Source organism: Octodon degus, unplaced genomic scaffold, assembly GCF_000260255.1.
Source record: "Octodon degus isolate 3935 unplaced genomic scaffold, OctDeg1.0 scaffold00197, whole genome shotgun sequence".
In the NCBI taxonomy this organism is placed as follows: domain Eukaryota; kingdom Metazoa; phylum Chordata; class Mammalia; order Rodentia; family Octodontidae; genus Octodon; species Octodon degus.
Window position 1 is genome coordinate 2,501,716 of NW_004524773.1, and position 14,312 is coordinate 2,516,027.

General features: G+C 46.3%; 1 long non-coding RNA gene across 1 annotated transcript; it reads left to right on the top strand.

Annotated features, from left to right (window-relative positions):
• The first annotated feature begins 4,886 nt into the window (after positions 1–4,886).
• On the top strand, positions 4,887–9,210 carry LOC111813539. Its single transcript, XR_002818771.1, has 3 exons — positions 4,887–4,929; positions 5,075–5,155; positions 8,153–9,210. It is a non-coding gene; the product is annotated as an uncharacterized LOC111813539 (long non-coding RNA).
• Positions 9,211–14,312: the final 5,102 nt, after the last annotated feature.

Consider the following 14,312-nt stretch of genomic DNA (forward strand, 5'->3'; position numbering starts at 1 on the left):
TGGGATCAAACTCCAGACCTTGTGCTTGCCAGGCAGGCACTTATTCCCCTGAACTGTCTCCCCGGTCTCTGGTTTTGCATTTTATGCTTTCTGTAGAGCTGCACAGAGAGCATCTCATGGCCGACTCTGTCCCAGGAGTTTGCTCTCAAACTGTTACCTGGCGTTCAGGTCCACAGTGCTGGCTGCTCCCCAAGGAACTCAACAGACACGGTGGGAAGAAGGGGCTTATTAAAAAATGGCTCAGAAGGAGATGAAGGGGACTTGATTGCTTGTTCAGGTGTACAGGGTTTATTTTTTGCAAGTCAGAGAAAGAGAAAACGAGAGAAGAAGGGAGAGAGTGAGGGGGGCAATAAACAAGAAAATTCCCTCCCTTTTTTGGTCATTTTGAGAAAAGGTCTCACTATGCAGTTCAGGCTGGCCTTGAGCTCACTGTGGAGCCCAGGCTGGTGTCAAACTTGCAGATTCTTTTGCGTCAGCCTCCAGAGTGCTGGAGAACAGGAGTGTGCCACCCTGCCTGCCAAAAATATCCAACTGTAACATGATTACATTTTTTTAAAACTGGGAATCAAACTCAGGACCTTGTACATTCCAGACAGGTGCTTGTGCCACTGGGCCATATTCCCAGCCCCCTAAATACTAATTGTTAAAGATCCAAAGCAAATAGCACCACCTCTGGGAGGGCTTCTCCAAGTACCACTGCAGCTCAGGCTCCAGTCCCTCGCCAGCAAGATGAAGTGGTTTTATCTCCTTTACAGCACTGTCTGAGCTCATTTATTTCCTTGTTTGTTTGTTTGTTTGTTTGTTTGTTTATTATCTGTCTCCCTCTCCCCACTCTTACACCCCACATCCAGGAGGGTGGGGGTGATGTATGGCTCATGCTGTGTACATCATAGATGTTCAATATCTGATTTTGAAAAGTAAATACATGAATAAATGAGTGAGTGAGTGAGATCGGAGAGTTAGCATTTCAACTCAGATTGGTCTTATCTCTTCCACAGAGAGGTTCAGGTTCCACCTAAGAACAAAGTTTCACCAATGAGTCTTTCATAATCGTCATTATCAGATGACTTAGTTATTTATGAGCATTTGCCAAATTGCCTTTAATGGTCTGAGTGCCTCAGCTGGGGTGATTGGCCAGGATAGGCCACCATGGACTACTAAAAAGTAATTGCAGTACAGCTAATGTTTTCTGGATAAGGACTCTGATTTCTGATCATTCACATCACTCTCTTTGATCCAGGTAACAGCACCTGGAGTTGCCTTCAATACCAGCATCCTCAGAGATTCAGAGAGAGGGTTAGGACTAGCCAATCAGAACACGTCATCCCCCCACTACAGTGATTTGTTGAGGGCTTGACACGTGACTCAAACATAGCCAATCAAAGCATCGGAAATCTATACTGCAGTCATAGCTTAAGAATTGGGCCCTCAAAGGAAGACCTATTTTAGGACTTCTACTGGGATTATTGGAAATGGCACATTGTCATCCTTTTGGATGTGTTAAACTGGAGGATGTTATTGTGGAGCTGCTGGGGCTCATCTTTCTCCTAGGAGAGACTGCCCAGCAATGAGGCTAACATATAGGGAAGAAATAGTTGCTGGAGAAAGAGATTTCTGATGACATCATTCAAACACCTGAGCCAGCGTGAGCTGGGACTTGGTTACCAGCATCCCAAAGAACACTGACTGAGAGGAAAAATGAAGTACCAACCATGGTGGGTTTTATTTGGACAGGGTCTCGCTATGTAGTTCAGACTGACCTTGAACTATGTAGGTCAGCTGACCTCAAACTGAAGGCTGTCCTCCTGCCTCAGCATCCCAAGTGCTAGCACTATAGGCGTGCACCATACCTGGTAAGAGCTGTGTTTTGAGAGGACACGACTCCCATCTAGCAGAGATTAGGGCTGGATGAAAGAAGGGAGGGTTAATCAGCTTCCAGAGGGAACAGAAGAAGAATCTAGCAGGTTCCTGAGAGCTGCAGAATCCATCCAAGTGAAGCACTAAAGACCAAATGATAGTATGACTTTACCTGAAGAGGTGCATTCTTGGGGTGACTGCAGCTCCCCCACTAAAATACAACCCAGCCTTGCCAGAAGAACTTACTGTACCCCTCCTTTCTTGGGGGAAAAGGAGGTCACTAAAAAGGATTTATAATTGTGGATCCTTCCTTTTCCTTTTGAGATGTAAGGTGTGTCTGTCCCACTCAGGAGCACCATTCCCCGCAGCCCATTTTTAGGTTTCGTGCTTACAGCCCTGATTGTGCAAGGTAAGCACCTTTACCACTGAGCTCCACACCTGGCCCCTGGAGCCATTCATTTGAAATGAAGTCATCAGGAACAGTGGGGCTCCTGGCAGTCCACACATTTCTCCTTGACCACTTTCCAGTTCTGTCCCTCTCTGCAGCCATTCGGAACTTTTTCTGCTCCAGCAATAGTTCAGACGATTTTTGGTTCAGCTTTTCCTGGCTAAACTTCACGTTCACCTACCAGTGCTTGCTTTTTGTTTTTTACAGTTTCAAAAATTTTGAGACAAGAGTCTCAGGCTGGGCCTGGCTTGCAATCCCGCTGCCTTATTCACCCAGGCAGCTGGGATCAGGGGGCCGGAACACCGTGATTGGCCCACCTGCTGCTTCTGAACACGCGTGTTTGTTTCTACTGCTTATTGTTTAATGCTACAACCTGTAGCACAAGGGTTAAAATTCTCAGTACTTACGCTTCTGTGACAACACACCTCTCTGTCAGTGTGTGCTGGAGGGTCACAAAACACTGCACTAATGAGGATTCAAAACAGCACAAGATTAAAGTAAGCCATCCTTTCGGGGCTGGGGATTTAGCCCAGCATAGAACGCTTGCCCAGCAAGTTTGAAGCCCTGGGTTTGGTTGTTAGCACCAACAAAATGAAACAAAACAAAACCATCATTTCCTTCCTGAGCTAATGTTATGCCTTTTCCAAAAAGGTCAAAGCAGGTAGAAACCCTCCTGTAAATCTACAGAGGTTTACAACTTCGATGTATGACTTTAGTTAGAATACAAGCTTTCCCAGAAGGTGATCAGAGAGCAGGGAGTCCTGGAAAATGCATTTGTAAGTTTGTGGACTTCCTTCCCTGATGCATGCCAGATCTGCCACCCTGAGGTCGCTGGAACCTTCCTTGGGGAGCCACTGCAGTGGAATCCTGGCTGGAGGAAGCTGAGAAGACGAGTGGTGTCTTGCAGTGGCCTTGTTGGCTGCCCTGCAGGCTGTAGGGACCAACCTGGCTTCCCTTCCCACACATCAGCCGGAGGGAAAGTGGAAGTTGTGCAAGGGCTGTTCCCACCCTTAGTTTTGGAGAACCTGGAGTTGGGGTGCTGGAGTGTCTGGGTGTTTCCTGAGTCACCCTCAGACCAGCTGCGTGCATCTGGGGCGCTCTGCTGAGGGAGGTGAGCTCCAGGCTGGAGCCAAAGTGTTACAGTAGCAGCAGTCACTTTAAAAAAAAAAAATGTATTTAGTACAGGGTCCACAGGGTCTCACTATGTAGAGCGGACTCATAGTGATCTTCTTGTTTTCAGCCTCACAAGTGCTGGGATTACAGGCACGCGCCTCACAAGTGCTGGGATTACGGGCACGCGCCTCACAAGTGCTGGGATTATGGGCACGCTCCACTATGCCCAGTCTTAATCACCGTCTCAGCGTGTCCCGGGGGCGGGGCCTGCACGGCACACCGTGCGCTCTGCCTAAGCAGGCACTTTAGTCTGCTGAGTTATCTGGCTGGCTCTAGCAGCAGTTACTTTTTCATAGTTTAGTGGTGCTGGGAGCAGCTGTCCCCTGGGCTGGTGGGCTCTGTTTTGTGTCATCTACAGAGGCAGTTTCTTTTTCCTCCCTGCCAGAAGGCATGCAGAGGTCCTTCCAGGGGACAGCCTGACCCCCCATCAGATGCACACAGAAGTCCCAGCATGCAACCTGTTCCTGCAATGTTTGGAAAACTCAAGGGCAATAGAGCGGGAGAGGAAAACAAATCACTCAAAATGTACTGTGTGTGTATGTGTGTGTGTGTGTGTGCATGTGTGTGCGCGTGTGCAAGTTGGGAGGGGATGCATATTCTGAGTTGGTTATTCAGAGAAACTGACTTAGTCCTGACACAGCCTGAGAGCAGACACAGAGGAGCAGCCCCCAGGCCGTTCACCTGTTACCCATTAAAGCCTGGTCTGTGTTTTCTCCTCCCAGAAACTTGCTTTTCTGGAAGCTGACTCTTCACTTGGGCCTGCAGATGCCAGCTGATACTGAAAAGCAGGGAAACTTGACCTTCCTTTCACGAAACTCTTTGAACTGCCGCCGCCGCTGCCCTAGCTCCGGGCTCTGTTAGTCATCCAGGAAGTCTGTTTATCAGTACTGGGCTTTCCTAACCTGTCCCAGTGCCTTTGGGGCTGGCGGTGCCCACACCCTAAAGTCTCCATGGCCCTGAGCCCACAGTCACCTTGTGACCCAGCAGAGCCCCACATGGCTGAGACCCCTCCATGGGCCTGACTTGCCTCTCTAGTCCCGAGAATCCAACCTGAGCTATGAAGCCAGGATTGAGGTAATGATCGCCCCAGCACCCCAATGACCCCTAAAACTGCTGTCTTCAGTTCTTTTGTGAACAGACCAGGGTGATCCTCTCACAAGGTGCTCTCCCTCTAGCTGCTGGGGTCCCCTCCCTATTTTCTCTCTCATTTTCCAATTACAGCTTCTGCCTATAATTTTGTTCTGTCACTTTTGTTTTGCTTTCTATTATCACTGAAGCGAGGACCTGCACTAGCTGCTGACAAAACTACAGACCCCTACAGGCGCAGGCATGGCTTGGAAAAGCTATCATTTGTTGTTGGTAGTTTGAGACAGAGGTTCGCTTTGTAGCCCAGCCTGGCCTTGTCCTTGTGGCATCCTCTTGCCTCAGCCTCCAGAGTGCTGGGGTCACAGGTATGCACCACCACGCCCAGTTCCAAGCTGTTCTTTCATAAAAAGAAATTATTTGTCTACATTAGTAAAGTTAGCTGGGGATAAAGGAAGAGTGGATTTTCTGATGTCTACCTCCATGTTTCTGCATGTTTTTTTCCCTCCACAGAAAGAAAATACTGGGAACCTCACACAGATAGAGGTGACCTCAGGTGGCTGTTACCTGAGAGACTTTATTTGCTGGAAAAAGGTAACCTTTGCTAGTGAATCTGCTCCCCTCAAATTCTCACAACCTGAGCCACCTCCTTTTGTCCCAGAAGCCTTTACGCCTCCATCACTTTACTACCGTAAGATATAGTCCTGAGCCTCATACTGAATGTGTAGCTCTCATGCTTAGGTATGTAATAAAATTTGTGTCCCTTTTCTCGTTGGCTGCATACTGTCAGTTCATTTCACAGACTAAAATTATAGAAATTTAAGGACAAAGAGTAAATTTGAGATTTTTCAGGTTAAAGTCATTTTCAGCCATGGTTGATACATCAGTAGGAGGGAAGAGACTGATTTAAATGAGACAAGACTGGGCTGGTGAGATGGCTCAGTGGTCTAAAGCACCTACTTGGAACAAGCTTAGCAAAGCACAGGGACTGAGGTTCAATCCTCCAGCACCACATGCCAGCCAGCCCCGCCCCCTGGTGGGTGAGCTGGCCACACACACACACATAAATAAATAAAATTAAAAAAAAAATGAGACTGTTGAAATTTTTTTTGGTCTTTTTTTTTGAGACAGGGTCTCCCTGTGCTGCTCAGGCTGGCCTCGAGCTCACTTTGTAGCCCAGGGTGGTCTTGAACATCTCCCAATGATCCTCCTGCCTCAGCCTCCCAAGTGCTGGGGTTACAGGTATATATCACCACGCCCTGCTTGAACTGTTTAAATATAAAGATCAGTCACAGACAGTAATAACTCCACAGAGGCAACTGCAGAGAGAGAGAGATGTCAAAGCTCCTGACTCTTTGTACTTTTTGAAAAAAAGAGGTGTCATTGCCAGGGATGGCAGATTATGAGTGAAGACAGGCAGTCGAGCTCGGGATGCTGAACCTGGCTCTCAGGCTGTAGCAGCATCAAGCTCTGGCATCCGCACCCTTTTCCTTTTCTCACATCAGAGAAACAATGTGTTCTTTAAACATGACTCACCAATTTTTTTTTTTTTTTTTTTTTTTTTAGTATAGAGAAGCAGCTACAACCTTGTAAAAAGGAAGCAGTAGGGGACAGGAAATTAAACCAACCAAATTACTCCAAAATAGGGTATAAGTCATCCGATACGTTGTGTCTGCCTAAATAAGGAAACAAAGTCTGAAAGGTAAGGGATATTTTGTGTTTGAGCAGTGCTGGGGCACTGAGGATCTGGATTTAATAATTTAGCACTTTTTTTTTTTTTCTTTTTGAGGCAGAATTTCCCTATGCAGTTCAGGCTGGCCTTGAGCTCCTGTTAGAGACCAGGCTGGTCTCCAACTGGCCAGGAGTCTCCTACCTCAACTTCCAGAACGCTGGGATTACAGGCATGTACCACCACACCTGACATGATTTATCGCCTTAAACTATCTCATTCAGAGATTAGTAGAGGCACTCAGCTAGCTCAAATCTTGAAAAATAGCCAATTATGTCTGGGAGAGGGCCATTTAAAAAACTCCTGTTTTGCAAAAAGGAGACATCTACCATGGTGACAGCAGGGGTGTTTTTGTTTTACTTGATCTCCCTTCTTCCCCTAAGTGTGCATCTTACATTTTAAGTTTATTTATTTTATTTTGGTACCTGAGATCAAACTCAGGACCTTGCACTTGCCTGACAGGCACTTAAGCCACTGAGCTATCTCCCCGGCCCCCACGGTTAAAATGTTTTAATGGATACTCCTTGCCCCCCTTGTCCCTTAGCCTTACCCATCCCATGCTTCATTGATCTTGCCTCTGTGTAGACGAGAAAAACAATCACCAAAACATTGCTTTGGATACTTTTGACCACAAAATAAAATGAATAACTCAACTCAAAATAGTATGAACCTCTGACATATATAGTTTTACATAGCAAGCATTCCAATGACAAGGCAGTTCCTGGCTTGGTTAATACAGTGGTTCGGTAATAACACCGATGTCCAGGTTCTGTAGCATCTGTCCTGCCTCTCACTGTCCTATTGCAGGTTGTCCTCTGGGGCTGGCTTCCTTCCTTCTGAGCCCAAGATGGTGCTGAACAACAGCTACTGGCTGGATGTGGGGGTACAATGCCTATAATCCCAGCACTGGGGAGGCTGAGGCAGGAGGAACACCATGAGCTTTAGGCCAGCCTGGGCTACGTAATGGAGTTCAAGACCATACTGCGTTATTGTAGTGAGACCCTGTCTCAAAACAAACAATAAAAACCACAAACAACCCCCTCCAACACACACAAACAAACCTCCTCAAACCCAGGAACTAGAGACAGAAAAGGGAACTTTCTATCTTTGTTATTGACAAGAACCCATGAAATCTTTCCTATCAGCCTCAGCAATTGTCCTCTCACCTGTCATTGGCCAGAACCTCTCACTTGTCATTGGCTTCTGGGAATGGGAGCATCATGATTGGCTCAGTTTTTGATCAATCAAGATTTATCTTTTGACTGGCCAAATAGCTCAGCAGACTAAAGCACCTGTTTAGTCAGAGCGCTGGCTCTGATTCTGGCTTGCCATGCTGGCCCTGCCCCTGGGGCATACTGAGATGGCGATTGAGACTGGGCCTGGTGGTGCGCACTTGTAATCCCATCGCTTACAGGAGGCTGAAAGCAGGAGAATCACTATGAGTCTGATCTACATAGTGAGACCCTGTAGACCCTGGCCTTCTTCAGTTCTTCACTAGTCTTAGAAAACTTGCCAGAATACTGCTTCATACTGTTCTGCAGCAAAAACTGTGCATTCTGTATTTGGTTCTGTGTTCCTGTAATGGTAATGAGCTGCTGTTCGGATCCTTCTAAGGGCTCATCAGGTTTTGGTTTTGTTTTGTTTTTTTGCGGAACCGGGGATTGAACTCATGCCCTTGCACTTTCCAGGGAAACGCTTATTCCACTGAGCCATCTCCCCAGCCCAAGACAGTTCATCAGTTTTGATAGAAGCTCCTTGTTTAATCTGCTGACCATCTTTGCCAATAATAGATCCAACCAAATCTTTGGGAATAGTTACTTGTGTAGTAATAATAGATCTCATGTCATCATAATCTCTTCCAGAAGGAGGCAGGAGATGCTTACCCTGACCAGGAGCCATTCTGTCAAACTACCTCTTCCCCGCATAGGAAATCCTACTGGCCATCCACGGTGATCATCAAAGATCATGGTGAAGCCACCATGGTTGGAAGTTTCATCATAAAAATTGAGATTATGAGGCTATGCACGTCCTTTGATGGGAGACTCATAAGACCAAGGATGTTTCATCATAAAAATTGGGATTATGAGGCTGTGCACGTCCTTTGATGGGAGACTTAGATACAAGATCAAGGATGATCTTTGTGTACTCTACAACCCTGTCAGGCTTTCCTCCAATAAGAACAACTCTGTCAGTGGAATAGGGACAGCATTCTTGGAAAAGCTTGATTGTTGTCTGAGTGTTCTCTTGAAGTTCTTTTATCTTCGGACCTCTGACCCCAGAAATTCCTCCTGCCAGACTTTGATGAATTAACAGGCTCAGCTTACAGTAAGAGTCACTTCCTTTTTAGTGCTGGTGATGTAAGCATTCCACAGCATCAGATTGGAGCAGAGCTGACTGGTTGCAGTGGGTGACGGTAACTGCAGGCCCTCTTCCAAGGTAGGGATGATTTTCTTCAGAATCTCTCCAATTGTTTCAGTATCAGCACTGATATTCAATATGTGCTCAGGACCGCTGCTGTCTGAGAGTGAAACACTAGCATTGTAGTCTGTATGGAGAGCCTTAATGTTCTTGCCTCCTTTTCTAGTCACTGCCCCAGCACTCTTGCTCTGAAGCAGAATTTGTAATTCAGCCATCTCATCGCTGTTTCTAGATCTTTTAAATGCTTGCTCCTCTTCCACATCTTCTGCAGGACATTTACGAAATTCGCCACTGGTTTCAGTGTTGGGGAAGGTTTCCTCTGGCTGCTTAGTTTCCATTTTCTTGTGCTAAATGGACACAGCAATCAAGTGGGATCAGGCGGGACGCCAAGGTCAGTGTAGCAGAGAAGCGGAGGGTAATGGTGGTCGCACTTCACCCCGAGTGCCCTCCTCCTCTCTTGTTTGCCCACTCAGGATGATTTGTCTTTCTGAGAGGGTTTTTGTCTGGAAGCCACCAGTAAAGAAAGGCAAGAAGAAGAAAGAGTTGTTATAAAACTAGGGCTCTTAAAAAAAAACAAAACAAAAACTAAGGCTCTTCTAGCAAGGAAGAGGGGGAGGAGTAGATATCTGAGGCAAGCACCTGGCTCTTCAATCACAGACCCCAGGCCCAGCTTGAAGTTCTTTGTGCATTTTTCTTCATATTTATTTATTTATTTATTTATTTATTGGCAGAACCGGGAATGAACTCAGGCCCTTGTGCTTGCCAGGGAAGCACTTACTCCACTGAGCCATCTCCTCGGTCCCTTTCTTCACATTTAAAAACAGCACTGTGGAGAGGTCCACATGGCAGGGCCCTGAGGCCTCCTGCCAACAGCTGCTTGGAGAAGCCATCTTGAAAGAGAAGCTTCCAGCCCGCAGGAGCTTTCACTGCGGCTTAAACCTCACAAGAACACAGGTCTGTTTACTCAAGCCACTCCCGAATTCCTGACACGCTGGAGACCACTACAAAATGGCTCTGAGGAGGATTTATATTAACCAATTGGTTTTTCATGTAACTGGCTTGTAAGTCTGCCCAGAGCAGGGCCTCTTGTCTGGAGATGCAAGCCCAGAATGGCAGTGAATCCCTGGCGCCACGAAGGGCAAGACCAGACCACAGCTAGGGACACCTGGCTCCAGCCTCAATTAACTTGGTAAGGAATATGACTGCAGGCATGGTGAAAGCCTTCCTGGAGGCAGCATAGTTCTTTTAAACTACTATGATGTATTACTTAGAGAAGTCCTTGTAGGGACTCCCAAGTCCCATTCAACACAGATTCCTGCCTTTCTTCATTATTCCCCACCCTTGGTCTGATAACTACATAATATGGGTCATCCAGAGAAGATGTTTTAAGCAGACAGTCTCAAATTCTGTGAGAGGGTTTCTGAACCTCCTGCAGCCCCCCATTTTTTTTTTTTTTTCCAGCACTGGGGATTGAACTGAGGCCCTTGCGTTTGCCAGGGAAGCGCTTATTCCCCTGAGCCATCTCCCCGGCCCCTCCTGCAGCCCTTTTATGTAGCCTTTGCCATCCACTTGTTTTTTGGGAGATTGTGAACCCGATCAATCTGCAATAGCTAACAGATAATATTAATGCAATACTGACATACCGGAAATGTAATAACAATGTTTTAAAAACTATTTTTGGAATGATCTATTACACAGCAGTAGATGCAGGCCTTCAAAGGGACATCAGATTCAATGAGGTACAGATTGAATATCCCTTACCTGAAATGCTTGGGATAAAAGTATGTAGGAATTCACATTTTTTTTTAACTGTTGGAATGTTTGCACATACGTAATGAGATATTTGAGGTTGGAACCCAAGTGTAAACAAGAAATTCATTTATGTTTTATGTACACACTGTACACAAAGCCTGAAGGTGCTTTTTTATGTATTTGGTACAGGGTCTACAGGGTCTTATTATGTACGTTGGACTCATGGTGATTCTCCTGTTTTCAGCCGCCCAAGCACCACCATGCCGTCTCAGTCACCGGCTCAGTGTGCCCAGAGGGCAGGGCTGGCCTGGCAAGCCAGGAATCGAACTCCGGCCTCTGTGCTCTGCCTAAGCAAGCACTGTAGTCTGCTGAGCTATCTGGCTGGCTCTTGAAGGTGCTTTTTTTATACAATACTTTTAGAATGCCTTTATTCTGATTGTGACTTGTCATAAGACCAGGTGTAAAATTTCTCACTTGTGGTGTCACATTGGCATTAAAAAAAAAAAAAAAAAATGGGGCCGGAGAGATGGCTCAGTGGAGTAAGCGCTTCCTTGGCAAGTGCAAGGACCTGAGTTCGATCCCTGGTTCCGCAAAACAAAACAAAACCAAAACCAAAAAAAAAAAAAAAAAAAAAAAAAAAAAAATCTCAGATTTTGCCTGTAATTCCAGCTACTTGGGGGTTGAGGCAGGTTGGCAAGTTTGAGGCCAGTCTGGGAAAATTAATTGATTAATTACTAATGACAATTTAAAAAATAAGACAAGGGAATAAAGCTAGGGACTTGAGAGGCTAGAGGACTGTCCTTGCTTCCCTATCAGCTTTCTGATTTTTCAAGGAGACTGGGCATATCTGTTGGGTGCCTTTTATAGTGTCTGACTGTGACCTGCTTGGGAAGATCGACTGCAGATAGAGTTTCCTGCCTGTGCTTTGTAGATGACTGATAGGGCTGCTGCTGTCAGTGACCTACACCTCCTCAGGGCTTTGGAGAGGCAGTCACCAAGGCCTTCTTGCGTGGTTCTGGGATAGCGTCATTCAGAGTGGCTGACTTCTGGGCCTGCAGGCCTCAGAGAAGCAGGGTTGACAGTAGTCAAGAGCTGTCATAATAGCTCAGGGGAGTCTAAGATCATCACCTGCTACTTGGTGAGCTGTTTCTCTTTTAATCACAAGTAACCTTTTGTCTTTAGAATAGCTCTGATCTAATGGGGGGTCAGGACTTCTAGTCTTTCTCCCAAGTTTATTTTGGAGCTTTTAAATGTTAGTATAGCTGTAAAGCATCTCTGATTAGGGGTTCAACTACACGGCCAACAAAGGCTACAGATGCAAAGGAAAGTTTTCTAGAGAAGTAAATAAAAAGGAGAATGAAATAATTGAATTGGCTCACCCATGGTGTCTAAGATTACCCAGGGTTCCTTGGGGAGATGGTGATGTCTTTAGTCAGGTGCTTCACAGGTTCCTCTGGGCCTCTTCAGTCATCAGAGCAGGAAACAAGGATTGGGCTGGCCTAGCCACTTTCTGGGAGCAGGACAGTCAAACTTCCAGTGCAGAGTCAGGCACATCAGCTGCCTTATATTCAGAGCAGGGACCAGGTGGAAGCTTGGTGAAGTCGTGTGAGCCTGGACAATTTAACAAAACCCCATCATAAGATAAAATAAATGGCCAGGTATGACAGTGTATACCTGTAACCCCAGCACTGAGGAGGCTGAAGAAGGAGGTTCGCTCTGAGTTCAAGGCTAGTTTTTTATACTAAGCCTCCCAAATCCACAGTGGACTGGACATAGCACATTGCAATGTGACCACCCACATTTCAGCTGCTCAGCAGTCACATAGGGCTAGTGGCCTAGAGGGTGGGTGGCCAGCTCTGGGCTTCAAAGTGTGCATCACCAAGTGAGACCAATCAGAGAGGTCTGGAGACTGGCGCCAGGGCACACAACAGGGTCTGACTCCACATTCTGAATGGCATGTGTCTTAGTTACTCTTCTTTCGTTGCTGGGACAAATACCTGACATTCAAAATGAAGGAAGGAAAGGTTTATTTAGCTCACAGTTACTGGAGGTTTCAGTCCAGACTCAGCTGGCTCCAAGGCAGAGCAGCACATAGCAGAGGGCAGCCTTTCATGGCAAAAAGAAGTTCAAAAAGAAGAGGTAGTCACAGCTTAAGCAGCTAGCTTTTCTTCCCTCCTTACATTGTAATGCAAATTACCTGCCCCAGGGCAGGTGCAGCATCCACACCCACAACAATCAATCACAAACTCCAGAAGCCGCCCCAAGACTGCATGAGGCTTTGGGGGGACACCTATACACAAACTATAACAGCATGCCCTAAGCTAGTTCTCAAATTTTAGAAAATAAGATCATCATTCAGCAGTTCTTTAAAGTGAGTCCATAGCTGGGCGTGGTGGTTCCCCCTTGTAATCCCAGCGCTCAGAGGCACAGCCAAGAGAATTGTTACAAGTTCAAGGCCAGCCTGGGTTACAGAGTGAGACCCTGTTTCAAAAAAACAAAATCAAGGGCTGGTGATTTAGCTCAGCGGACTAAGCACCTGCTTAGGCAAGTGCAGGGACTGGGGTTCCATCCCCAGCACCACATGCCCTGTTCGCCCTGCCCCCGGACACACTGAGCCAGTCACTGAGACTGGATGTGGTGCCGCATGCCTGTAATCCTAGCATTTGGAAGGCTGGAAACAGGAGGATCACTACAAGTGCAAAATGCATAGTGAGACCCTGTACGAAATACATAAAATAAAACAAACAAAACCCCCCAAACCAAACTGAATATAAAATATGAGTCTCAGACCTGCTGCAGATGTGTGTCAGAACCTCCTGGCTTGGGCCCAGGTGTCCACATTAACAAGCTCCCAGGATCCTGCTGTGTGTCTCTCAGGAGGATCCCATTCCCAGGCACATTTGGATTCATTTGGGGAGCTCAGTGAAATTCCTGTGCCAGGTGACACCCCAGCACAAAGAAATCATAACCTCTAAAAGTAGGACAAGATATGTGAATAAATAAAGGAGGAAGGTATCAGTATACCTTTAAAAACAACTTTATTGAGGTCTACTTTGTATCTACTAAAACACACCCACTTAAAGTGCACACTTTGACAAGCTGGGACCATGTGAACAGTACTACAACCACGATGTGAAACATTTTCATCACTGTAAAACATGGCCTAGATTAAAAGATGTTTAGACTATGTCCATTTGCAGAGACACTCTTTGTTATTTTTAGCATTTCCTGTCAATGGTACCGTGTGGAGTGCACTTTTCTGAGTGTTCATTTCGGGATGCAGCCTAACTTTTTTCATCTAGTTACATGATTTCATGCCTCAGAATTTCATTTTATAAATTGCTGAGCAGCATTTTATTTATAGATGTATCACAGTTTGTTTACCCATCAGTCAGCATATTTATTTATTAAGAATTTAGGACAGGGTCTACAAGGTCTCACTACGTACATCGGACTCGTAGTGATCCTCCTGTTTTCAGCCTCCCAAACTCTGGGATTACAGGCGAGCGCCACCACGCCCAGTCTCAGCAAGCCCCGGGGGCGGGGCCAGCACTGCCTGCCAGGGATCGAATCCCAGCCACTGTGGGCTGCCTAAGGCAGGTGCTTTAGTCCACTGAGCTATCTGGCTTACCCTAGTCAGTCAATTTTAGTCTCCTCAGATGACGTCAATGCCTGAACAAGGCTACGTGTTTGTTATGAGCCCGAGGCTGTAAACTCACACAGGTCTGTGATCCTATAAATGTATGATCTGCTAAACGTAATCCTGATGACTTCAGTCACTGAGTAGGAAAGGCAGGAAAGATGAGTGTTACGATCCAGCCTGGGCCTTGGGAAAGGTCGTTCTCCAGTCTT